Source organism: Anopheles funestus, chromosome X (genome assembly GCF_943734845.2).
Source record: "Anopheles funestus chromosome X, idAnoFuneDA-416_04, whole genome shotgun sequence".
NCBI lineage: Eukaryota > Metazoa > Arthropoda > Insecta > Diptera > Culicidae > Anopheles > Anopheles funestus.
The window spans coordinates 17,520,503-17,547,527 of NC_064597.1; the positions used below are offsets into that span (position 1 = coordinate 17,520,503).

A 27,025-nucleotide genomic window follows, 5' to 3' on the forward strand; every position below is an offset into this window, starting at 1 on the left:
AACTACTCCAAAGCTAACTGGCAGTTATACAAAACCTTATTGAAAAATAGCATCAATACAACTGATTTGGATTTGAGCAGGATTGTTCAAAAATCACAAATTGACGAATTGATTACTAAAGTTACGGATGCCATCAATTCAGCCCATAATATTGCTGTACCACGCACAACACCGTGTAAATATAATTTAATATTACCTGAAAATGTGTTGTCAATTATCAAAATTCGCGATAAATTCAGGAAAAAGTGGCAAAAGCGACATAAGCATAACACAACATGCCAATCAACTTATCTCTGGCTTAAGGCGACTATTCAAAAAAAATAGGACATGGTTCGGAACGCTGCTTGGTCAAGCAATCTGTAATCGATCAATAGCGCAGATAATAAAAATATTAACAACTATAAAATGTGGAAATCGACATTTTTGTGCACTCTACCGCAATTTATTGGTAACACTGGTTCATCTAAGTGCCCATATCCCCCGCTCTACACCCGAAGCATTAGCAGGTCCAGCAGGGACTTACTGGCTTGCTTAGTCGCTGTGTATGCTCTCAAACATCCGCGTAACCAGTTTTCCTGGCGTACTTAGCACATTGCAGATGTTTGAAAGGTACAAATGTGTGCACGGCTACGGCAAAAACTATTTTGCCGCAGTTGACAACCTGTTTTTGTCACTTGAAAAATTTGTCCCATTTCTGTTAGCGCTAAGAAGACACGGCAAGATTCATACATTAATGATCAAACGTGGCTGATTTCAGATGCATTGCATTTCCCTGCTTCGGACTGCAGTGCAATAAAACCACCAATTGGTATTAGCGGAACTGCCATATGCAAGTTGCAGCCGAGTCCTGAAACATAATGAAACAGATCCATTCATTGGTTTTGAAGCGCCATCTAAAGCATGCCTGGGAAAACCACTGTTGTGAAATGAGACCCGTTTTTCCTCGGTGGAATTAGATTGGAAGCATCTTGGAAGCGTGAATATTACAGCGGATTCTTCAAAATGCATATTGACGTCACCACTTACTTGTTTTTTTGCTTATTATTATTAGATTAAAAATATCGTAAAGATAATTCCGACCTTCTCAAACCTGTGTTGGGGTAAGAGGTGGGATTTATCAGCATGACAACATCGATGAATTGCCAAAAACGGTAATTTATGGTGGGCTGAAAACCCCGAATAGTGCAGAGTAGTATTTACGACCGGGTAGTGGATTGGTGCGATTTGCCCGAGTTGTATGCGCAAACTGTTGATGAGATGATAGAAAAAGTTAGTTGACAAATAGTAGCAAATGTAGTTGCAGTTATTTTTGACAAAACTTTTTATCAAAAATAATACAATCTTTGTGTAAAATAATTGTGAAAATGGGACCAAAAACCATAAACAGTTAGTAGCCTGCAGAGATAACAGTGTGAAACCATAAGTTTAACCACATTTTCTGTCCTGACAGTCATTTGAAGAACGCCTGGAAAAATGCCCCACATCTGCACGTGTCAGTGTCAGTACGTGCTGCTCCGGAAGTAGCACCAGCACCTAATTTTCAGGTCGCTATCGGTGCTAGAGCTATGAAGCTGAAGCCAAACCTCCGGTGCGATAAATCGAAACTTCCTCGAACAAATGTTGGCTTGTTCGCAAGCTATCCGCCGGGATGTGCGTACCGGGTGCGTTCCAAATGTTGGAACATGCTGTGCAATCCGGGTGTCTCGTCACTCCTTCCCGAACTGCACATCAAGTGTTCTAATTTACTCCTCAAAAAAGGAAGTGTGGTAGAATTGAACACTAATTAAACTGCATCAGCCGAAGGATAATGAGGACAACGTCTAAGTAGATTCATTCCCGCGCCCTTTCAAAACAGCCAAACATTGCGAAGCTGGAATTCTGGAATCGTTGAAAATCGCTAGCTTGATGGGGCTAGGTGAGGGATGTAGAGTATTGCCGATGCTATCGACAGATTTCCTTCGCTATAGCGGCCGCACAAAACGTTCCAGGGCATAATGCAGCACCACCCGCCTAATACAAATGTAATTGGTTTGCTAACGGATATGAAAGGCAAACAGGGCAAACTCTAAGGACTGGAGATGAACGTAAAACCAACTCTTTGAAAGCGAGATGTAAACTGGGGACTTGGGGGATAAAGGATTAGCTTGGATGGATCGGCAGCAGTTCAATTGTAACCGTCACCGGGCAAACTAATAAATGCACGAAGCACCTGTATGTTGAAATATACAATATTTTCTGGTTCATAATTAAATACAGAGAACACTACAACATACATTGCGAATTTCGATTTATTAACTACCAAACATTTATACATCGCGGATTTGAGCAAAACAGATTTAGCAGGTTTCGGAAATGATGGACGCTTCCCCTTATGGCTCTGTCAATTGGTCAATTTTGCTTGAAGTAGCACCATCGTTCTCGTTTTTGGAGCAGTGGTAGTGCCGGTATCGCTGAAAGAGGAAACCATTGCGTATGTTAGTTGTGTGGTCGCCAGTGAAACAAGTGTCCACGGATGCCTTACGCCATTCTTTTGTCTAAACGCCAAGCATCTTCCGAGGGGATTAGAATGCAACGTGCACCACGGACATGGAAAGCGTAATTGTTTTTTGCAGACTATACACGGTAAATAATCTACATTTTCTGCAGGGAGTAATGAAAAGAGGAAGAAACGCGTAAGAAGAAAATGCTGATACCTGCAAAATTGACACACTTTTCATGCACTTACTCTTCCACTGATCCACAATTCCGAGATTCTGCATTGTACCGTTGGTATTGGTCTACTTTGAAAAGGAAATGCACGAAAGCTAAAGACGCAACACTACGCAATTTCGGAAAATTCCTACAAACTGCTCCAGTCGATACTTCGATGTGATTTGAAAAGCACAAAGCGGTTGACGCGTCACGATCCTTCAATAGTGACATTTGACAGCCGACAGTCTCCAGTGACTTCAAAGAGCGAGCAAGCTAAAACCGTTAAACAAAAATTTGAAAATTTGATATTTGAATTTGAAAAAAGTGGTTTAGGGTTCATAAAAAAGTGAAAAAAATCCTAAATCTAAGATGGAGGTCGATGACCCCTGATGGTGGTAGGACCTTCGGTTTATTCTACAATATCCTAGAATATGATAGACGAAAGAATACAAAAAAGAGGGAAGGAATAAAAGACTAGATCTAAGTGAATTTCAAGTGCCGGAAGAGAAATACATGGTCGTGGAATGCACAACAGCAGGGAAAAGTTTAGCAACATATGTATAACCCATTTCCAATATGAATGACCAATATGAAATAAAAAAAATACAAACCATAAATCGTGTTACCATGCGCGAGGCTAGAAGAATGCGTAGGAAAGTAGCACCAACGGTACCCTGAATTTACACGAACATTCTGTTTTCCGATTCTGTAATCGCAGAATCATTCCAAACCGGCACTAATAATTTTTTTACAGATTTTCGAACTGATATCACCAATTTGACAAGGTATCCTGCGTCGGGGAATATTATTCACACCAAATGATTTTCGACACCGTTGTTGCACCCGTACGAACCGATGTAGGATTTCGAGCTAGGGAATGTCCGGGTCATCACCAACTATGGCGCTCACCCTTAGAGGACTTACCGGGGTTCAACATAGTGGAGAACGTGCCAACGAGCGATCGCCTACATTCATGCGATCTTGGGGTGACCCGTCGACACCTACTACGTTTTTTTGAAAACATGTATCCCGGTTTTCCTAACTTGTCTTCTGCAGCAAAACAATGGATATCGAAATTCCTTACCACCGTGCAACTTCCCTCTGAGATTAATCGCAAAAGAGGGTTGGATGTGATACGGTTTTGGAAGGGTTCGGAATTTCGATCGTACCTTCATTACGTCAGTCCAGTGCTGATAGAGGAATTTTTAAGCGAGAAAGCATATAGTCACTTCTTGCTTTATTTTTGAGCTTTGACTATATTTTCGTCCTCATTTCATCGCAACCATTGGGGACGTGCAGCTGAATTTATGAACACTTTTGTTCAGCAGTATGTGGAGATTTAAGGTCGTCAGAATGTTACGAGTAACGTACATAACCTCCAGCACATTGTTCAGGACGTTTTGAAGTACGGACCACTAAACGGGTTTTCTACGTACTGTTTTGAAAATCACCTGCAAATTATTAAGAAGTCGGTTCGATCAGGCTTTCGGTGTGGGATTCAAGCTGCAGCACGTTCAGAAGAACGATCTGCATTGGGGAGCACGAACAGTCGCTATCCGCACTTGACCACAAACGGGAAAGGCATTTTTTTGGCCTCCGATTTTGCTCTACGACCATTGCCTAGTGACGAATGGATTTTGACGAAGGGCAACAGAATAGTAAAATTTTTGAGTGGCATTCAAAGAAATGACAATTTTACGATACAAGGAAAACAGTATGAATACAATTTACATTTATTTTTTACATTTATTCGTTTTAGCGAGGATGATCCGGAGTCGATTTTTTCGTCATCGGACATACTCATGTACAAAATACCGGCGTGTTACATACAACAGTGTTCTTTCCTCTGTTGCATACACTTCGATTCGATTAAGTAAAAATAAACGAGTTACAACGAGCTATTGAAAGGAACCTTCACTAGTATACAAATTTATCTCTTTTTAGGTAGCTGGTAGTGTGGTGCTTCCAGCAAAGCTGGCCTTCCCTTCTGGAAGGTGTGTCACTATGAAGGTTCGTTCCTCGATAAAAAAAAAACGATAGTATTTGAGGTAAGTGAAACTAAATGTTACACTAAAAAGCTATTGCTTTCACGTAGTTATTCTATTTTAATTTCCCTTTTGATTTGTAACACAGTTTAGCTAGAAATTAAATTTGGTATCAACTTCCATTCATTAAATTGCATGTAAAATTATATTTATACAGTAATTTATAATACATAACATGACTAATATAAAGTAGTATCAATTAACTCCTTGTTTCAGGTTCAGGTTCAGGTTTTGTAAACCGAACAAAAAACCAACAATTCAATGTAACGATAACAATGACAAAAAAGTAAATAATTCATTCAGGAACTTTGTTTACACGTATGTGACTAATTTTTTTTAAGCTTTTAATCACCCCCTTGTTGATATTTACGCAACTTTTCGCGTTATATAACTTAGTTTTAAAAAAAACCTTTCGACATCTTCGCTCGCAACCTTGAATCCGGCGTCTTCGCCAATCTCTACACAGTCGCAAAAGATGAGTGTTTTCATCGATCCTGACCTTTGTTCCTTGTTTAGCTTGCCCTCGCCAGCTGCATTGCACTACTAATTCTCTCTTAAAAAGTTTGACGAAAGCTTCATGCATGAGATTCTTTGCTAACTTCTTTCCGGCACTTTGGGTATCAGAAAGTTGGTGAAAATATGGTTCTTCCTGCAGCTGCTCATTAAACCGTTTTAGTTGATCTGCGGATGCAATAATTGGAATTTCAATTGATGATGTGTGTATTGATATTTGCTGCTCCTTTGTATTCACAGATTTCCTTTTATGGTCAGTGCAATAACTTAGCTCAGGCCATAAAAGCGACATCGACTTCATCATCACTCCGGACATTCCTTCGATTCTCGATATTCCATCCAGAACCTTGCTGTTAACTTTTGCACTCTCTGGGATTGGATCAGGTGTTGCTGTAGCAGTGGTGGAAAGTGGTGTACTGCATGATGCCGGGGGCGCGACCTTTGCTGAAGTAATCAGGGAAGTATTACTGATGATAAGCTTTGGTCTGTAGAGTTTTCCGGGTTTTAAAATAGCTGGATTGTTCATATCTTCCTCTACAGAAGAGTGTGGTGCTGCAGAAACTAGATGGTTGGCTGGATGGTTGCCTGATGGTATAGTACTGCAAGATGCCTGGGACGGAACAGTGCTGCAAGTTTTCATCGTAAGTGCTGGTCGGTAAATTTTATGTCGTTTGATAATCACAGGATGTTTGCTTATGCTTTGTGTTACAGGAGGGAGTGGTGCCAGTGCTGCTGCCGATGATAATTTGGTTCCGATGGTTCTGGATGGTAATATACTGCTGGTAGTAGAAGCTTTTACTGTAGGTGCTGGTCGGTGTAGAGTTCATTTGCAGAGTAGTGCAGAGTAGTATTTACGATCGGGTAGTGGTGCGATTTGGTGCGATTTGCCCGAGTTGTATGCGCAAACTGTTGATGAGATGATAGAAAAAGTTAGTTGACAAATAGTAGCAAATGTAGTTGCAGTTATTTTTGACAAAACTTTTTATCAAAAATAATACAATCTTTGTGTAATATAATTGTGAAAATGGGACCAAAAACCATAAACAGTTAGTAGCCTGCAGAGATAACAGTGTGAAACCATAAGTTTAACCACATTTTCTGTCCTGACAGTCATTTGAAGAACGCCTGGAAAAATGCCCCACATCTGCACGTGTCAGTGTCAGTACGTGCTGCTCCGGAAGTAGCACCAGCACCTAATTTTCAGGTCGCTATCGGTGCTAGAGCTATGAAGCTGAAGCCAAACCTCTGGTGCGATAAATCGAAACTTCCTCGAACAAATGTTGGCTTGTTCGCAAGCTATCCGCCGGGATGTGCGTACCACCGGGTGCGTTCCAAATGTTGGAACATGCTGTGCAATCCGGGTGTCTCGTCACTCCTTCCCGAACTGCACATCAAGTGTTCTAATTTACTCCTCAAAAAAGGAAGTGTGGTAGAATTGAACACTAATTAAACTGCATCAGCCGAAGGATAATGAGGACAACGTCTAAGTAGATTCATTCCCGCGCCCTTTCAAAACAGCCAAACATTGCGAAGCTGGAATTCTGGAATCGTTGAAAATCGCTAGCTTGATGGGGCTAGGTGAGGGATGTAGAGTATTGCCGATGCTATCGACAGATTTCCTTCGCTATAGCGGCCGCACAAAACGTTCCAGGGCATAATGCAGCACCACCCGCCTAATACAAATGTAATTGGTTTGCTAACGGATATGAAAGGCAAACAGGGCAAACTCTAAGGACTGGAGATGAACGTAAAACCAACTCTTTGAAAGCGAGATGTAAACTGGGGACTTGGGGGATAAAGGATTAGCTTGGATGGATGGGCAGCAGTTCAATTGTAACCGTCACCGGGCAAACTAATAAATGCACGAAGCACCTGTATGTTGAAATATACAATATTTTCTGGTTCATAATTAAATACAGAGAACACTACAACATACATTGCGAATTTCGATTTATTAACTACCAAACATTTATACATCGCGGATTTGAGCAAAACAGATTTAGCAGGTTTCGGAAATGATGGACGCTTCCCCTTATGGCTCTGTCAATTGGTCAATTTTGCTTGATGTAGCACCATCGTTCTCGTTTTTGGAGCAGTGGTAGTGCCGGTATCGCTGAAAGAGGAAACCATTGCGTATGTTAGTTGTGTGGTCGCCAGTGAAACAAGTGTCCACGGATGCCTTACGCCATTCTTTTGTCTAAACGCCAAGCATCTTCCGAGGGGATTAGAATGCAACGTGCACCACGGACATGGAAAGCGTAATTGTTTTTTGCAGACTATACACGGTAAATAATCTACATTTTCTGCAGGGAGTAATGAAAAGAGGAAGAAACGCGTAAGAAGAAAATGCTGATACCTGCAAAATTGACACACTTTTCATGCACTTACTCTTCCATTGATCCACAATTCCGAGATTCTGCATTGTACCGTTGGTATTGGTCTACTTTGAAAAGGAAATGCACGAAAGCTAAAGACGCAACACCACGCAATTTCGGAAAATTCCTACAAACTGCTCCAGTCGATACTTCGATGTGATTTGAAAAGCACAAAGCGGTTGACGCGTCACGATCCTTCAATAGTGACATTTGACAGCCGACAGTCTCCAGTGACTTCAAAGAGCGAGCAAGCTAAAGCCGTTAAACAAAAATTTGAAAATTTGATATTTGAATTTGAAAAAAATGGTTTAGGGTTCATAAAAAAGTGAAAAAAATCCTAAATCTAAGATGGAGGTCGATGACCCCTGATGGTGGTAGGACCTTCGGTTTATTCTACAATATCCTAGAATATGATAGACGAAAGAATACAAAAAAGAGGGAAGGAATAAAAGACTAGATCTAAGTGAATTTCAAGTGCCGGAAGAGAAATTAGAAATACATGGTCGTGGAATGCGCAACAGCAGGGAAAAGTTTAGCAACATATAACCCATTTCCAATATGAATGACCAATATGAAATAAAAAAAATACAAACCATAAATCGTGTTACCATGCGCGAGGCTAGAAGAATGCGTAGGAAAGTAGCACCAACGGTACCCTGAATTTACACGAACATTCTGTTTTCCGATTCTGTAATCGCAGAATCATACCAAACCGGCACTAATAATTTTTTACAGATTTTCGAACTGATATCACCAATTTGACAAGGTATCCTGCGTCGGGGAATATTATTCACACCAAATGATTTTCGACACCGTTGTTGCACCTGTACGAACCGATGTAGGATTTCGAGCTAGGGAATGTCCGGGTCATCACCAACTATGGCGCTCACCCTTAGAGGACTTACCGGGGTTCAACATAGTGGAGAACGTGCCAACGAGCGATCGCCTACATTCATGCGATCTTGGGGTGACCCGTCGACACCTACTACGTTTTTTTGAAAACATGTATCCCGGTTTTCCTAACTTGTCTTCTGCAGCAAAACAATGGATATCGAAATTCCTTACCACCGTGCAACTTCCCTCTGAGATTAATCGCAAAAAAAGGGTTGGATGTGATACGGTTTTGGAAGGGTTCGGAATTTCGATCGTACCTTCATTACGTCAGTCCAGTGCTGATAGAGGAATTTTTAAGCGAGAAAGCATATAGTCACTTCTTGCTTTATTTTTTAGCTTTGACTATATTTTCGTGCTCATTTCATCACAACCATTGGGGACGTGCAGCTGAATTTATGAACACTTTTGTTCAGCAGTATGGGGAGATTTAAGGTCGTCAGAACGTTACGAGTAACGTACATAACCTCCAGCACATTGTTCAGGACGTTTTGAAGTACGGACCACTAAACGGGTTTTCTACGTACTGTTTTGAACATCTCCTGCAAATTATTAAGAAGTCGGTTCGATCAGGCTTTCGGTGTAGGATTCAAGCTGCAGCACGTTCAGAAGAACGATCTGCATTGGGGGTGGCAAGTAGTAGCACGAACAGTCGCTATCCGCACTTGACCACAAACGGGAAAGGCATTTTTTTGGCCTCCGATTTTGCTCTACGACCATTGCCTAGTGACGAATGGATTTTGACGAAGGGCAACAGAATAGTAAAATTTTTGAGTGGCATTCAAAGAAATGACAATTTTACGATACAAGGAAAACAGTATGAATACAATTTACATTTATTCGTTTTAGCGAGGATGATCCGGAGTCGATTTTTTCGTCATCGGACATACTCATGTACAAAATACCGGCGTGTTACATACAACAGTGTTCTTTCCTCTGTTGCATACACTTCGATTCGATTAAGTAAAAATAAACGAGTTACAACGAGCTATTGAAAGGAACCTTCACTAGTATACAAATTTATCTCTTTTTAGGTAGCTGGTAGTGTGGTGCTTCCAGCAAAGCTGGCCTTCCCTTCTGGAAGGTGTGTCACTATGAAGGTTCGTTCCTCGATAAAAAAAAACGATAGTATTTGAGGTAAGTGAAACTAAATGTTACACTAAAAAGCTATTGCTTTCACGTAGTTATTCTATTTTAATTTCCCTTTTGATTTGTAACACAGTTTAGCTAGAAATTAAATTTGGTATCAACTTCCATTCATTAAATTGCATGTAAAATTATATTTATACAGTAATTTATAATACATAACATGACTAATATGAAGTAGTATCAATTAACTCCTTGTTTTAATAAGTTCAGGTTTTGTAAACCGAACAAAAAACCAACAATTCAATGTAACGATAACAATGACAAAAAAGTAAATAATTCATTCAGGAACTTTGCTTACACGTATGTGACTAATTTTTTTTAAAGCTTTTAATCACCCGCTTGTCGATATTTACGCAACTTTTTGCGTTATATAACTTAGTTTTAAAAAACCTTTCGACATCTTCGCTCGCAACCTTGAATCCGGCGTCTTCGCCAATCTCTTTACACAGTCGCAAAAGATGAGTGTTTTCATCGATCCTGACCTTTGTTCCTTGTTTAGCTTGCCCTCGCCAGCTGCATTGCACTACTAATTCTCTCTTAAAAAGTTTGACGAAAGCGTCATGCATGAGATTCTTTGCTAACTTCTTTCCGGCACTTTGGGTATCAGAAAGTTGGTGAAAATATGGTTCTTCCTGCAGCTGCTCATTGAACCGTTTTAGTTGATCTTCGGATGCAATAATTGGAATTTCAACTGATGATGTGTGTATAGATATTTGCTGCTCCTTTGTATTCACAGATTTCCTTTTATGGTCAGTGCAATAACTTAGCTCAGGCCATAAAAGCGACATCGACTTCATCATCACTCCGGACATTCCTTCGATTCTCGATATTCCATCCAGAACCTTGCTGTTAACTTTTGCACTCTCTGGGATTGGATCAGGTGTTGCTGTAGCGCTGGTGGAAAGTGGTGTACTGCATGATGCCGGGGGCGCGACCTTTGCTGAAGTAATCAGGGAAGTATTACTGATGATAAGCTTTGGTCTGTAGAGTTTTCCGGGTTTTAAAATAGCTGGATTGTTCATATCTTCCTCTACAGAAGAGTGTGGTGCTGCAGAAACTAGATGGTTGGCTGGATGGTTGCCTGATGGTATAGTACTGCAAGATGCCTGGGACGGAACAGTGCTGCAAGTTTTCATCGTAAGTGCTGGTCGGTAAATTTTATGTCGTTTGATAATCACAGGATGTTTGCTTATGCTTTGTGTTACAGGAGGGAGTGGTGCCAGTGCTGCTGCCGATGATAATTTGGTTCCGATGGTTCTGGATGGTACTATACTGCTGGTAGTGGAAGCTTTTACTATAGGTGCTGGTCGGTGTAGAGTTCATTTGCAGAGTAGTGCAGAGTAGTATTTACGACCGGGTAGTGGTGCGATTTGGTGCGATTTGCCCGAGTTGTATGCGCAAACTGTTGATGAGATGATAGAAAAAGTTAGTTGACAAATAGTAGCAAATGTAGTTGCAGTTATTTTTGACAAAACTTTTTATCAAAAATAATACAATCTTTGTGTAATATAATTGTGAAAATGGGACCAAAAACCATAAACAGTTAGTAGCCTGCAGAGATAACAGTGTGAAACCATAAGTTTAACCACATTTTCTGTCCTGACAGTCATTTGAAGAACGCCTGGAAAAATGCCCCACATCTGCACGTGTCAGTGTCAGTACGTGCTGCTCCGGAAGTAGCACCAGCACCTAATTTTCAGGTCGCTATCGGTGCTAGAGCTATGAAGCTGAAGCCAAACCTCCGGTGCGATAAATCGAAACTTCCTCGAACAAATGTTGGCTTGTTCGCAAGCTATCCGCCGGGATGTGCGTACCGGGTGCGTTCCAAATGTTGGAACATGCTGTGCAATCCGGGTGTCTCGTCACTCCTTCCCGAACTGCACATCAAGTGTTCTAATTTACTCCTCAAAAAAGGAAGTGTGGTAGAATTGAACACTAATTAAACTGCATCAGCCGAAGGATAATGAGGACAACGTCTAAGTAGATTCATTCCCGCGCCCTTTCAAAACAGCCAAACATTGCGAAGCTGGAATTCTGGAATCGTTGAAAATCGCTAGCTTGATGGGGCTAGGTGAGGGATGTAGAGTATTGCCGATGCTATCGACAGATTTCCTTCGCTATAGCGGCCGCACAAAACGTTCCAGGGCATAATGCAGCACCACCCGCCTAATACAAATGTAATTGGTTTGCTAACGGATATGAAAGGCAAACAGGGCAAACTCTAAGGACTGGAGATGAACGTAAAACCAACTCTTTGAAAGCGAGATGTAAACTGGGGACTTGGGGGATAAAGGATTAGCTTGGATGGATGGGCAGCAGTTCAATTGTAACCGTCACCGGGCAAACTAATAAATGCACGAAGCACCTGTATGTTGAAATATACAATATTTTCTGGTTCATAATTAAATACAGAGAACACTACAACATACATTGCGAATTTCGATTTATTAACTACCAAACATTTATACATCGCGGATTTGAGCAAAACAGATTTAGCAGGTTTCGGAAATGATGGACGCTTCCCCTTATGGCTCTGTCAATTGGTCAATTTTGCTTGATGTAGCACCTTCGTTCTCGTTTTTGGAGCAGTGGTAGTGCCGGTAACGCTGAAAGGGGAAACCATTGCGTATGTTAGTTGTGTGGTCGCCAATGAAACAAGCGTCCACGGATGCCTTACGCCATTCTTTTGTCTAAACGCCAAGCATCTTCCGAGGGGATTAGAATGCAACGTGCACCACGGACATGGAAAGCGTAATTGTTTTTTGCAGACTATACACGGTAAATAATCTACATTTTCTGCAGGGAGTAATGAAAAGAGGAAGAAACGCGTAAGAAGAAAATGCTGATACCTGCAAAATTGACACACTTTTCATGCACTTACTCTTCCATTGATCCACAATTCCGAGATTCTGCATTGTACCGTTGGTATTGGTCTACTTTGAAAAGGAAATGCACGAAAGCTAAAGACGCAACACTACGCAATTTCGGAAAATTCCTACAAACTGCTCCAGTCGATACTTCGATGTGATTTGAAAAGCACAAAGCGGTTGACGCGTCACGATCCTTCAATAGTGACATTTGACAGCCGACAGTCTCCAGTGACTTCAAAGAGCGAGCAAGCTAAAACCGTTAAACAAAAATTTGAAAATTTGATATTTGAATTTGAAAAAAATGGTTTAGGGTTCATAAAAAAGTGAAAAAAATCCTAAATCTAAGATGGAGGTCGATGACCCCTGATGGTGGTAGGACCTTCGGTTTATTCTACAATATCCTAGAATATGATAGACGAAAGAATACAAAAAAGAGGGAAGGAATAAAAGACTAGATCTAAGTGAATTTCAAGTGCCGGAAGAGAAATTAGAAATACATGGTCGTGGAATGCGCAACAGCAGGGAAAAGTTTAGCAACATATAACCCATTTCCAATATGAATGACCAATATGAAATAAAAAAAATACAAACCATAAATCGTTTTACTATGCGCGAGGCTAGAAGAATGCGTAGGAAAGTAGCACCAACGGTACCCTGAATTTATACGAACATTCTGTTTTCCGATTCTGTAATCGCAGAATCATACCAAACCGGCACTAATAATTTTTTACAGATTTTCGAACTGATATCACCAATTTGACAAGGTATCCTGCGTCGGGGAATATTATTCACACCAAATGATTTTCGACACCGTTGTTGCACCCGTACGAACCGATGTAGGATTTCGAGCTAGGGAATGTCCGGGTCATCACCAACTATGGCGCTCACCCTTAGAGGACTTACCGGGGTTCAACATAGTGGAGAACGTGCCAACGAGCGATCGCCTACATTCATGCGATCTTGGGGTGACCCGTCGACACCTACTACGTTTTTTTGAAAACATGTATCCCGGTTTTCCTAACTTGTCTTCTGCAGCAAAACAATGGATATCGAAATTCCTTACCACCGTGCAACTTCCCTCTGAGATTAATCGCAAAAGAGGGTTGGATGTGATACGGTTTTGGAAGGGTTCGGAATTTCGATCGTACCTTCATTACGTCAGTCCAGTGCTGATAGAGGAATTTTTAAGCGAGAAAGCATATAGTCACTTCTTGCTTTATTTTTGAGCTTTGACTATATTTTCGTCCTCATTTCATCGCAACCATTGGGGACGTGCAGCTGAATTTATGAACACTTTTGTTCAGCAGTATGTGGAGATTTAAGGTCGTCAGAATGTTACGAGTAACGTACATAACCTCCAGCACATTGTTCAGGACGTTTTGAAGTACGGACCACTAAACGGGTTTTCTACGTACTGTTTTGAAAATCACCTGCAAATTATTAAGAAGTCGGTTCGATCAGCCTTTGGGTGTGGGATTCAAGCTGCAGCACGTTCAGAAGAACGATCTGCATTGGGGAGCACGAACAGTCGCTATCCGCACTTGACCACAAACGGGAAAGGCATTTTTTTGGCCTCCGATTTTGCTCTACGACCATTGCCTAGTGACGAATGGATTTTGACGAAGGGCAACAGAATAGTAAAATTTTTGAGTGGCATTCAAAGAAATGACAATTTTACGATACAAGGAAAACAGTATGAATACAATTTACATTTATTTTTTACATTTATTCGTTTTAGCGAGGATGATCCGGAGTCGATTTTTTCGTCATCGGACATACTCATGTACAAAATACCGGCGTGTTACATACAACAGTGTTCTTTCCTCTGTTGCATACACTTCGATTCGATTAAGTAAAAATAAACGAGTTACAACGAGCTATTGAAAGGAACCTTCACTAGTATACAAATTTATCTCTTTTTAGGTAGCTGGTAGTGTGGTGCTTCCAGCAAAGCTGGCCTTCCCTTCTGGAAGGTGTGTCACTATGAAGGTTCGTTCCTCGATAAAAAAAAAACGATAGTATTTGAGGTAAGTGAAACTAAATGTTACACTAAAAAGCTATTGCTTTCACGTAGTTATTCTATTTTAATTTCCCTTTTGATTTGTAACACAGTTTAGCTAGAAATTAAATTTGGTATCAACTTCCATTCATTAAATTGCATGTAAAATTATATTTATACAGTAATTTATAATACATAACATGACTAATATGAAGTAGTATCAATTAACTCCTTGTTTTAATAAGTTCAGGTTTTGTAAACCGAACAAAAAACCAACAATTCAATGTAACGATAACAATGACAAAAAAGTAAATAATTCATTCAGGAACTTTGCTTACACGTATGTGACTAATTTTTTTTAAAGCTTTTAATCACCCGCTTGTCGATATTTACGCAACTTTTTGCGTTATATAACTTAGTTTTAAAAAACCTTTGGACATCTTCGCTCGCAACCTTGAATCCGGCGTCTTCGCCAATCTCTTTACACAGTCGCAAAAGATGAGTGTTTTCATCGATCCTGACCTTTGTTCCTTGTTTAGCTTGCCCTCGCCAGCTGCATTGCACTACTAATTCTCTCTTAAAAAGTTTACGAAAGCGTCATGCATGAGATTCTTTGCTAACTTCTTTCCGGCACTTTGGGTATCAGAAAGTTGGTGAAAATATGGTTCTTCCTGCAGCTGCTCATTGAACCGTTTTAGTTGATCTTCGGATGCAATAATTGGAATTTCAACTGATGATGTGTGTATAGATATTTGCTGCTCCTTTGTATTCACAGATTTCCTTTTATGGTCAGTGCAATAACTTAGCTCAGGCCATAAAAGCGACATCGACTTCATCATCACTCCGGACATTCCTTCGATTCTCGATATTCCATCCAGAACCTTGCTGTTAACTTTTGCACTCTCTGGGATTGGATCAGGTGTTGCTGTAGCGGTGGTGGAAAGTGGTGTACTGCATGATGCCAGGGGCGCGACCTTTGCTGAAGTAATCAGGGAAGTATTACTGATGATAAGCTTTGGTCTGTAGAGTTTTCCGGGTTTTAAAATAGCTGGATTGTTCATATCTTCCTTTACAGAAGAGTGAGGTGCTGCAGAAACTAGATGATTGGCTGGATGGTTGCCTGATGGTATAGTACTGCAAGATGCCTGGGACGGAACAGTGCTGCAAGTTTTCATCGTAAGTGCTGGTCGGTAAATTTTATGTCGTTTGATAATCACAGGATGTTTGCTTATGCTTTGTGTTACAGGAGGGAGTGGTGCCAGTGCTGCTGCCGATGATAATTTGGTTCCGATGGTTCTGGATGGTACTATACTGCTGGTAGTGGAAGCTTTTACTATAGGTGCTGGTCGGTGTAGAGTTCATTTGCAGAGTAGTGCAGAGTAGTATTTACGACCGGGTAGTGGTGCGATTTGGTGCGATTTGCCCGAGTTGTATGCGCAAACTGTTGATGAGATGATAGAAAAAGTTAGTTGACAAATAGTAGCAAATGTAGTTGCAGTTATTTTTGACAAAACTTTTTATCAAAAATAATACAATCTTTGTGTAATATAATTGTGAAAATGGGACCAAAAACCATAAACAGTTAGTAGCCTGCAGAGATAACAGTGTGAAACCATAAGTTTAACCACATTTTCTGTCCTGACAGTCATTTGAAGAACGCCTGGAAAAATTCCCCACATCTGCACGTGTCAGTGTCAGTACGTGCTGCTCCGGAAGTAGCACCAGCACCTAATTTTCAGGTCGCTATCGGTGCTAGAGCTATGAAGCTGAAGCCAAACCTCCGGTGCGATAAATCGAAACTTCCTCGAATAAATTTTGGCTTGTTCGCAAGCTATCCGCCGGGATGTGCGTACCGGGTGCGTTCCAAATGTTGGAACATGCTGTGCAATCCGGGTGTCTCGTCACTCCTTCCCGAACTGCACATCAAGTGTTCTAATTTACTCCTCAAAAAAGGAAGTGTGGTAGAATTGAACACTAATTAAACTGCATCAGCCGAAGGATAATGAGGACAACGTCTAAGTAGATTCATTCCCGCGCCCTTTCAAAACAGCCAAACATTGCGAAGCTGGAATTCTGGAATCGTTGAAAATAGCTAGCTTGATGGGGCTAGGTGAGGGATAACGAGTATTGCCGATGCTATCGACAGATTTCCTTCGCTATAGCGGCCGCACAAAACGTTCCAGGGCATAATGCAGCACCACCCGCCTAATACAAATGTAATTGGTTTGCTAACGGATATGAAAGGCAAACAGGGCAAACACTAAGGACTGGAGATGAACATAAAACCAACTCTTTGAAAGCGAGATGTAAACTGGGGACTTGGGGGATAAAGGATTAGCTTGGATGGATGGGCAGCAGTTCAATTGTAATCGTCACCGGGCAAACTAATAAATGTACGAAGCACCTGTATGTTGAAATATACAATATTTTCTGGTTCATAATTAAATACAGAGAACACTACAACATACATTGCGAATTTCGATTTATTAACTAGCAAACATTTATACATCGCGGATTTGAGCAAAACAGATTTAGCGGGTTTCGGAAATGATGGACGCTTCCCCTTATGGCTCTGTCAATTGGTCAATTTTGCTTGATGTAGCACCATCGTTCTCGTTTTTGGAGCAGTGGTAGTGCCGGTATCGCTGAAAGGGGAAACCATTGCGTATGTTAGTTGTGTGGTCGCCAGTGAAACAAGCGTCCACGGATGCCTTACGCCATTCTTTTGTCTAAACGCCAAGCATCTTCCGAGGGGATTAGAATGCAACGTGCACCACGGACATGGAAAGCGTAATTGTTTTTTGCAGACTATACACGGTAAATAATCTACATTTTCTGCAGGGAGTAATGAAAAGAGGAAGAAACGCGTAAGAAGAAAATGCTGATACCTGCAAAATTGACACACTTTTCATGCACTTACTCTTCCATTGATCCACAATTCCGAGATTCTGCATTGTAGCGTTGGTATTGGTCTACTTTGAAAAGGAAATGCACGAAAGCTAAAGACGCAACACCACGCAATTTCGGAAAATTCCTACAAACTGCTCCAGTCGATACTTCGATGTGATTTGAAAAGCACAAAGCGGTTGACGCGTCACGATCCTTCAATAGTGACATTTGACAGCCGACAGTCTCCAGTGACTTCGAGAGCGAGCAAGCTAAAACCGTTAAACAAAAATTTTAAAATTTGATATTTGAATTTGAAAAAAGTGGTTTAGGGTTCATAAAAAAGATAAAAAAATCCTAAATCTAAGATGGGGGTCGATGACCCCTGATGGTGGTAGGACCTTCGGTTTATTCTACAATATCCTAGAATATGATAGACGAAAGAATACAAAAAAGAGGGAAGGAATAAAAGACTAGATCTAAGTGAATTTCAAGTGCCGGAAGAGAAATTAGAAATACATGGTCGTGGAATGCGCAACAGCAGGGAAAAGTTTAGCAACATATAACCCATTTCCAATATGAATGACCAATATGAAATAAAAAAAATACAAACCATAAATCGTTTTACTATGCGCGAGGCTAGAAGAATGCGTAGGAAAGTAGCACCAACGGTACCCTGAATTTACACGAACATTCTGTTTTCCGATTCTGTAATCGCAGAATCATACCAAACCGGCACTAATAATTTTTTTACAGATTTTCGAACTGATATCACCAATTTGACAAGGTATCCTGCGTCGGGGAATATTATTCACACCAAATGATTTTCGACACCGTTGTTGCACCTGTACGAACCGATGTAGGATTTCGAGCTAGGGAATGTCCGGGTCATCACCAACTATGGCGCTCACCCTTAGAGGACTTACCGGGGTTCAACATAGTGGAGAACGTGCCAACGAGCGATCGCCTACATTCATGCGATCTTGGGGTGACCCGTCGACACCTACTACGTTTTTTTGAAAACATGTATCCCGGTTTTCCTAACTTGTCTTCTGCAGCAAAACAATGGATATCGAAATTCCTTACCACCGTGCAACTTCCCTCTGAGATTAATCGCAAAAAAAGGGTTGGATGTGATACGGTTTTGGAAGGGTTCGGAATTTCGATCGTACCTTCATTACGTCAGTCCAGTGCTGATAGAGGAATTTTTAAGCAAGAAAGCATATAGTCACTTCTTGCTTTATTTTTGAGCTTTGACTATATTTTCGTCCTCATTTCATCGCAACCATTGGGGACGTGCAGCTGAATTTATGAACACTTTTGTTCAGCAGTATGGGGAGATTTAAGGTCGTCAGAACGTTACGAGTAACGTACATAACCTCCAGCACATTGTTCAGGACGTTTTGAAGTACGGACCACTAAACGGGTTTTCTACGTACTGTTTTGAACATCTCCTGCAAATTATTAAGAAGTCGGTTCGATCAGGCTTTCGGTGTAGGATTCAAGCTGCAGCACGTTCAGAAGAACGATCTGCATTGGGGGTGGCAAGTAGTAGCACGAACAGTCGCTATCCGCACTTGACCACAAACGGGAAAGGCATTTTTTTGGCCTCCGATTTTGCTCTACGACCATTGCCTAGTGACGAATGGATTTTGACGAAGGGCAACAGAATAGTAAAATTTTTGAGTGGCATTCAAAGAAATGACAATTTTACGATACAAGGAAAACAGTATGAATACAATTTACATTTATTTTTTACATTTATTCGTTTTAGCGAGGATGATCCGGAGTCGATTTTTTCGTCATCGGACATACTCATGTACAAAATACCGGCGTGTTACATACAACAGTGTTCTTTCCTCTGTTGCATACACTTCGATTCGATTAAGTAAAAATAAACGAGTTACAACGAGCTATTGAAAGGAACCTTCACTAGTATACAAATTTATCTCTTTTTAGGTAGCTGGTAGTGTGGTGCTTCCAGCAAAGCTGGCCTTCCCTTCTGGAAGGTGTGTCACTATGAAGGTTCGTTCCTCGATAAAAAAAACGATAGTATTTGAGGTAAGTGAAACTAAATGTTACCCTAAAAAGCTATTGCTTTCACGTAGTTATTCTATTTTAATTTCCCTTTTGATTTGTAACACAGTTTAGCTAGAAATTAAATTTGGTATCAACTTCCATTCATTAAATTGCATGTAAAATTATATTTATACAGTAATTTATAATACATAACATGACTAATATGAAGTAGTATCAATTAACTCCTTGTTTTAATAAGTTCAGGTTTTGTAAACCGAACAAAAAACCAACAATTCAATGTAATGATAACAATGACAAAAAAGTAAATAATTCATTCAGGAACTTTGCTTACACGTATGTGACTAATTTTTTTTAAAGCTTTTAATCACCCGCTTGTCGATATTTACGCAACTTTTCGCGTTATATAACTTAGTTTTAAAAAAAACCTTTCGACATCTTCGCTCGCAACCTTGAATCCGGCGTCTTCGCCAATCTCTACACAGTCGCAAAAGATGAGTGTTTTCATCGATCCTGACCTTTGTTCCTTGTTTAGCTTGCCCTCGCCAGCTGCATTGCACTACTAATTCTCTCTTAAAAAGTTTGACGAAAGCGTCATGCATGAGATTCTTTGCTAACTTCTTTCCGGCACTTTGGGTATCAGAAAGTTGGTGAAAATATGGTTCTTCCTGCAGCTGCTCATTAAACCGTTTTAGTTGATCTGCGGATGCAATAATTGGAATTTCAATTGATGATGTGTGTATTGATATTTGCTGCTCCTTTGTATTCACAGATTTCCTTTTATGGTCAGTGCAATAACTTAGCTCAGGCCATAAAAGCGACATCGACTTCATCATCACTCCGGACATTCCTTCGATTCTCGATATTCCATCCAGAACCTTGCTGTTAACTTTTGCACTCTCTGGGATTGGATCAGGTGTTGCTGTAGCGGTGGTGGAAAGTGGTGTACTGCATGATGCCGGGGGCGCGACCTTTGCTGAAGTAATCAGGGAAGTATTACTGATGATAAGCTTTGGTCTGTAGAGTTTTCCGGGTTTTAAAATAGCTGGATTGTTCATATCTTCCTCTACAGAAGAGTGTGGTGCTGCAGAAACTAGATGGTTGGCTGGATGGTTGCCTGATGGTATAGTACTGCAAGATGCCTGGGACGGAACAGTGCTGCAAGTTTTCATCGTAAGTGCTGGTCGGTAAATTTTATGTCGTTTGATAATCACAGGATGTTTGCTTATGCTTTGTGTTACAGGAGGGAGTGGTGCCAGTGCTGCTGCCGATGATAATTTGGTTCCGATGGTTCTGGATGGTACTATACTGCTGGTAGTGGAAGCTTTTACTATAGGTGCTGGTCGGTGTAGAGTTCATTTGCAGAGTAGTGCAGAGTAGTATTTACGACCGGGTAGTGGTGCGATTTGGTGCGATTTGCCCGAGTTGTATGCGCAAACTGTTGATGAGATGATAGAAAAAGTTAGTTGACAAATAGTAGCAAATGTAGTTGCAGTTATTTTTGACAAAACTTTTTATCAAAAATAATACAATCTTTGTGTAATATAATTGTGAAAATGGGACCAAAAACCATAAACAGTTAGTAGCCTGCAGAGATAACAGTGTGAAACCATAAGTTTAACCACATTTTCTGTCCTGACAGTCATTTGAAGAACGCCTGGAAAAATGCCCCACATCTGCACGTGTCAGTGTCAGTACGTGCTGCTCCGGAAGTAGCACCAGCACCTAATTTTCAGGTCGCTATCGGTGCTAGAGCTATGAAGCTGAAGCCAAACCTCTGGTGCGATAAATCGAAACTTCCTCGAACAAATGTTGGCTTGTTCGCAAGCTATCCGCCGGGATGTGCGTACCGGGTGCGTTCCAAATGTTGGAACATGCTGTGCAATCCGGGTGTCTCGTCACTCCTTCCCGAACTGCACATCAAGTGTTCTAATTTACTCCTCAAAAAAGGAAGTGTGGTAGAATTGAACACTAATTAAACTGCATCAGCCGAAGGATAATGAGGACAACGTCTAAGTAGATTCATTCCCGCGCCCTTTCAAAACAGCCAAACATTGCGAAGCTGGAATTCTGGAATCGTTGAAAATCGCTAGCTTGATGGGGCTAGGTGAGGGATGTAGAGTATTGCCGATGCTATCGACAGATTTCCTTCGCTATAGCGGCCGCACAAAACGTTCCAGGGCATAATGCAGCACCACCCGCCTAATACAAATGTAATTGGTTTGCTAACGGATATGAAAGGCAAACAGGGCAAACTCTAAGGACTGGAGATGAACGTAAAACCAACTCTTTGAAAGCGAGATGTAAACTGGGGACTTGGGGGATAAAGGATTAGCTTGGATGGATCGGCAGCAGTTCAATTGTAACCGTCACCGGGCAAACTAATAAATGCACGAAGCACCTGTATGTTGAAATATACAATATTTTCTGGTTCATAATTAAATACAGAGAACACTACAACATACATTGCGAATTTCGATTTATTAACTACCAAACATTTATACATCGCGGATTTGAGCAAAACAGATTTAGCAGGTTTCGGAAATGATGGACGCTTCCCCTTATGGCTCTGTCAATTGGTCAATTTTGCTTGATGTAGCACCATCGTTTTCGTTTTTGGAGCAGTGGTAGTGCCGGTATCGCTGAAAGGGGAAACCATTGCGTATGTTAGTTGTGTGGTCGCCAGTGAAACAAGCGTCCACGGATGCCTTACGCCATTCTTTTGTCTAAACGCCAAGCATCTTCCGAGGGGATTAGAATGCAACGTGCACCACGGACATGGAAAGCGTAATTGTTTTTTGCAGACTATACACGGTAAATAATCTACATTTTCTGCAGGGAGTAATGAAAAGAGGAAGAAACGCGTAAGAAGAAAATGCTGATACCTGCAAAATTGACACACTTTTCATGCACTTACTCTTCCATTGATCCACAATTCCGAGATTCTGCATTGTACCGTTGGTATTGGTCTACTTTGAAAAGGAAATGCACGAAAGCTAAAGACGCAACACCACGCAATTTCGGAAAATTCCTACAAACTGCTCCAGTCGATACTTCGATGTGATTTGAAAAGCACAAAGCGGTTGACGCGTCACGATCCTTCAATAGTGACATTTGACAGCCGACAGTCTCCAGTGACTTCAAAGAGCGAGAGTTAAGAGTCAACGTCATCGTCAGCAATATCGATGTCAGCAACATCGATGTCCGTTGCTGTTTCCGACCGCATGCAAATGCACGGACAGCATAAAACCGATTAGCAACAAAATTGCTATTCGGCAGAACTAGTGCATCGATACAATTCTGACGTCGTCGCAGTTCGGTACACCTCCGTTCCCTCCCTTCCTCCATCCACCCAATTATTGGCTGTAAAGGCAATAAACCAACATTCAGTAATCGGCACTCGACGCGTTAACAATTATTTCATCCGCTCATCATTCGTCCGAAACTTAACTGGCGCCCGAATAGGGACCTGATAAAAGTGAGGCGTTAATATAATATCAAACCTGCACAACGCTCGGTAGTTAAAGCAGTCGTGTCGTGTTGTGAAAATCATCTTCAAATAAGTGAGGACAAATCCATCCTGCATCAACGGAGTGGAACGAGTTCGGGACATCTCTCTCGAATCAAACTGAAGGCCCCCAGTAGAACAACACATCAAAAAGGATCACCTGAAGATTGGACGTTTCCGCCCGAAGGAGGATTGAACAACCCACAACCTGCTGCATACCATAGAAGCGATCAGAGTTCATCTGGACTGGATGATGATGTCGGTTCGTTCGTTGCTGATTCTGAGTCTGTAAGTTAAGTGACTAGCATTAAAAATATTATTAATCGATAAGTGAATCAAGTGTGCGTGAACTATCGGAAAAAATATTTCAAGTTAGTGTAAATTTAACTGCAATTGAAAATTGTAAAGCGTGAACTAGGTATAACCATCATTTTAAAATTTTCGGCATCATAAATTTACCTTTTTTTACATTTTACGTAAAATAAAAAAATTCAAAATTCCATTTTCAAAACAACGAGCAAATTTGCAAAACAGGAACAGGATGTTGAATCAAACTATCATCTCCAATACCATGAGCCGCGAGGAGTATTTGAACATAGGGAAAGTGCCAGAGTATGTCAAAGAGTTACCTGTTTTTTGTGGAAAAGCTTCAAGCTTACCGAGTTGGATAATGGAAGTTGAAACCGTTCTTAGTCTATATGAACGGCTTCCTAAAGACTCCTCCGAGTACCAGATAATCGAAGGTACTATTAGGAGAAAGGTACAAGGTGAAGCCGCTGATGTTTTGAATTCTAACTGCCTAGCAGCAGATTGGAATACAATAAAAAGGACTCTCCTTCTTTATTATAAGGACAAGAGAGACCTTAAAACACTTGATCACGAACTGACAATGATACGAAAAAGGCCATCTGAATCTATCAGCAGTTACTTCAGCAGGGTTAACGACCTACAAACTGCTATTGTAACACAAATTCAATCCGACCCCAAGTACGCGGTTAACAATAGTGTCCACATACAATTCTTTAGGGAAAAAGCACTAGATTGTTTCATCCGAGGTCTTGATAAAACACTAAGCTTGCTTTTGAAAAACTACGACCCTAAGTCGTTGAGCAGTGCATTCCAATATTGTTTAGAATATTACAATATGGACATGCGGTCTGCACCCTTTAACGACAATAGGATCATAAAAATTCCAAAACCAATTGGCCTAGAAACCCATAACCATCAGAATCACTCGTATCAAAGAAGAACAGCACCGGTGAATAACATTCAACCGCCAAATTTCACGCGTAACCCTCAGCAGCATTTTCAAGGTAACCCTCAGCAGTATGTAAATCAAATTCATACAGGAAATAGGTATCCCAACGTAAACGGTTTTCAGCCCCAAAATAGACCAATAAGATTCAACACTTCAGTGCCCATGGAAGTTGACCGTTCTATGCAAACAATCAATCAGGGAAATTTCAATGCAAAACGACCCCGACCTGCGTCATCAAATCTTAGACAGGCTTACGGAATTGATGCTCCATTTGCTCAAACCAGCAAAATGTCACACAGTAGTTCAACGGAACCGTCACTCGATTATATCGATGGCTCCAGACAATTAGATGAAGTAAGCTGTGAATCAAAATCTATATTCCAAACGCCTGATCAACATGTTTATGGTACAGAACACCCCGGATACGAGCAATCTAATTTTCCACACGAAAATAATTTTTTAGAGTGGGACGCGAGTTGGTAAAGCCATTTCACTTCTTTATCAATTTGCGTACTAATGTGGGAGAATTCCCCTTCTTAATAGATACCGGATCAAATATAAATTTAATTTCAACAAAACTAGCAAATACTTACAAATTGAGTAAGCCATACCCCTTTTCGGCAAATAGTATAGCGTCTACGAACGGAAAATTTAACACATCTTCTGCAATAGACATAAAATTTTTTGCACCAAGAACAATGAAATCATTTCAATTTATAGTACATGATTTCCATCCATTTTTTGCTGGAATAATCGGAACAACAATTTTGAATACCCTTGAAGCCGATATATCTTTCAAAAATTCAACACTTCAACTTAAAACCGATAATGGCACCACTTTCACTGTACCATTAGAAAAATACTCATTCAAAATGAGCAATGCTTTAGCAGAATTTCGTACCGATCATTTGCATTCTGAAGATAAATGCAAGCTAATTAAAATATTGAATGCAAATCGAGCTACCTTCCACGAACCAAATGTCAAATTGACCTGTGCTACAAATGTAAAGTGTGCAATTAACACTACAGATAATTTACCTGTGCACCAAAAGGTTTACCCATACCCCGCGGCCTACAGAGAAGAAGTGGCTGATCAAATCAAAACGCTTCTCAATAACGGAATCATTAGACCGTCGCGATCTGCTTGGACATCCCCAGTTTGGATTGTACCAAAAAAGGACGACGCCTCAGGAAAGAAAAAATTCCGTATGGTCATAGATTATAGGAAATTAAACGAAAAGACTATAAGCGATAGGTATCCAATGCCAGAAATCTCGTATGTCCTTGATCAACTACGAGGCCAACAATACTTTTCAAATCTTGATCCTGCATCAGGATTTCATCAAATTCAGATGAATGCACAGGATATTGAAAAAACTGCATTCTCTATCAACAACGGTAAATATGAATTTACAAGAATGCCGTTTGGTCTGAAAAATGCACCAGCCATTTTTCAAAGAGCCATTGATGATATACTTCGCGAACACATAGGCAAAATCTGTTACATCTATATGGATGATGTAATTGTATTCGGTAGAACGGTTCAAGAACATTTGAATAATCTAGATAAAGTTCTTTCTACATTGAATGCTTCTAATCTGAAGGTTCAATTAGACAAATCCGAGTTTCTTCACAAGGAGATTGAGTTTTTAGGACATATTATCTCAAGTGAAGGATTGAAACCAAACGTTAAAAAGATTGAAGGCATAAAATTATTTCCCCCACCCAAAACAATCAAACAATTGAGATCATTTTTGGGATTGACAAGCTATTATAGAAGATTTATTAAGGACTATGCGAAAATAGCGAAACCTTTAACTAATAGCCTACGAGGTGAGAAAAATATAACTTCAAATAGCAAAATAACACTCTCTACGGAACAAATGAAAAGTTTCGAAAAATTAAAAAACATACTTTCCTCGTCAGACATTCTAATTTATCCAGACTATAATAAGCCCTTTATTTTAACAACCGATGCTTCCAACTTTGCAATTGGAGCAGTTCTGTCCCAAGGCGACATAGGAAAGGATAAACCAATCCATTTTGCTTCTCGTTCTCTGTCAAGAACTGAAGAATCTTACTCAGTTCCGGAGAAAGAAATGTTAGCTATTATATGGGCTCTTAAAACATTTAGAAATTATTTATATGGGGCAAAATTCACCATTCTAACTGATCACCAACCCCTTACATTTACATTATCGGAAAAGAATTCAAACGCAAAACTTAAAAGATGGAAAGCCTATCTAGAACTGCACGATTACAGTATTGTATACAAACCAGGAAAGACAAATGTGGTGGCCGACGCTTTAAGTCGCATTTGCTGCTCTATGATAGCAACCCAGCATTCAGCTCCTGACTGTGATTTGCTATTTATACCTTCAACTGAAGGACCACTAAACGCTTTCCGTCATCAGGTAATAATACAAGAAGGAAAAAATAAAATTGAGGAAATAAATATTTTCGATCGTTTTAAAAGAATAGTCATCACAACAGATGATACAAGTGAAGCAAATCTTCTTAAAATACTGAAAAGTAATTTTGATGCTTCTAAATTGAATGGTTTGTACACAACTGAGTCTATCATGGGAAGAATTCAGGAAGTCTACAAGAACAATTTTGGTAGACAAAATATCTTAAAGATTCGATTTACTCAAAGAATACTTGAAGACGTCGAATCTTATTCAAACCAAATGGATATAGTGTGTTTAGAACATAATAGGGCACACAGAGGTGTCGAGGAAAACAAGCAACAAATCCTCCGGAAATATTATTTTCCTAAGATGACTGCTATCGTCAGAAACTT

The 27,025-nt window shown here is 40.4% G+C and overlaps 1 protein-coding gene and 1 long non-coding RNA gene across 3 annotated transcripts in view; one reads left to right on the plus strand and one right to left on the minus strand.

Moving 5' to 3' along the window:
- Positions 1–1,727: 1,727 nt before the first annotated feature.
- On the plus strand, positions 1,728–22,093 carry LOC125760507 (uncharacterized). The gene is made up of 3 exons (XR_007418013.1): positions 1,728–1,915; positions 16,644–17,071; positions 21,992–22,093. It is a non-coding gene; the product is annotated as an uncharacterized LOC125760507 (long non-coding RNA).
- Positions 2,426–27,025, minus strand: part of LOC125775122 (uncharacterized) — a 75,742-nt gene continuing 51,142 nt past the window's right edge. Inside the window, exon 2 of one of the 2 annotated variants that reach the window (XM_049445662.1) lies at positions 2,426–4,142. The gene's annotated coding sequence lies outside the window, so the exon portion shown is untranslated. Of the gene's footprint in view, positions 4,143–13,248; positions 13,965–27,025 lie in introns of those variants that run through there. The other variant, XM_049445654.1, reaches the window with a different exon arrangement.